The sequence below is a fragment of the Colobus angolensis genome, unplaced genomic scaffold (assembly GCF_000951035.1).
Source record: "Colobus angolensis palliatus isolate OR3802 unplaced genomic scaffold, Cang.pa_1.0 Scaffold566, whole genome shotgun sequence".
In the NCBI taxonomy this organism is placed as follows: domain Eukaryota; kingdom Metazoa; phylum Chordata; class Mammalia; order Primates; family Cercopithecidae; genus Colobus; species Colobus angolensis.
The window spans coordinates 582,272-583,534 of record NW_012119221.1 but is presented as its reverse complement, the minus strand read 5'-3'; positions in this window follow the sequence as shown (position 1 = coordinate 583,534).

Sequence of the window (1,263 nt, the reverse complement as noted above, 5' to 3'; positions counted from 1 at the left end):
AAACAGTAAACTTTTGGAAACAATCTAAATGTATTTCTCTCTCTCTCTCTACTTTTCTTTTTTTTTTGAGACGGAGTCTTGCTCTGTCGCCCGGGCTGGAGTGCAGTGGCCGGATCTCAGCTCACTGCAAGCTCTGCCTCCCGGGTTTACGCCATTCTCCTGCCTCAGCCTCCCGAGTAGCTGGGACTACAGGCGCCCGCCACCTCGCCCGGCTAGTTTTTTGTATTTTTTAGTAGAGACGGGGTTTCGTCGTGTTAGCCAGGATGGTCTCGATCTCCTGACCTCGTGATCCGCCCGTCTCGGCCTCCCAAAGTGCTGGGATTACAGGCTTGAGCCACCGCGCCCGGCCTCTACTTTTCTTTTCTTTTTTTTTTTGAGGCAGGGTCCTGCTCTGTCACCCAGGCTGGAGTACAGTGGCATTATCATAGCTGCCTGTAGCCTCAGTCTCCTGGTCTCAAGCAACCCTCCTGCCCTCCTGCCTCAGGCTTCCAAGTAACTGGGACCACAGGTGCATGTCACCATGCTTGGCTAATTTTTAAATTACATTTTGTAGACATGGGGTCTTGCTGTGTTGCCCAGGCGGGCTTTGAACTCCTGGCCTCAAGCAATTCTCCCTCCTTGGCCTCCCAAAGTACTGGCGTTACAGACATGAGCCACTGGGCCTGGCCCCAGAACAAGTTAACATTGAACTATCTCCTTATCCATTTTCCATGTGTGTTAGTCCATTCTCACACTGCCAGTAAAGACATACCCAAGACTGGGTAATTTATAAAGGAAAAAGGTTTAATTGACTCACAGCTCAGCGTGGCTGAGGAGGCCTCAGGAAACTTACGATCATAGCGGAAGGGGAAGCAAACCTGTCTTTCTTCACATGGGGGCAGGAAGGAGAATTGCCAAGCAAAATGGGGAAAAGCCCTTTATAAAACCATCAGATGTCATGAGAACTTACTACTATCATGAGAGCAGCATGAGGGTAACCAACCCCATGATTCAATTATTCCCCACCAGGTCCCTCCCATGACATGTGAGAATTATGGGAACTACAATTCGATATAAGATTTGGATGGAAACACAGTCAAACCATATCCCCCTGTTAAATAGAATTTAAATTATCTAGGCTGGGCATGGTGGCTCATGCTTGTAATCACAGCACTTTGGGAGGCAAAGGTGGGTGGATCACTTGAGGTCAGGAGTTTGAGACCAGCCTGGCCAACATTGTGAAACCCCAGGTCTACTAAAAATACAAAAATTAGCTGGGTGTGG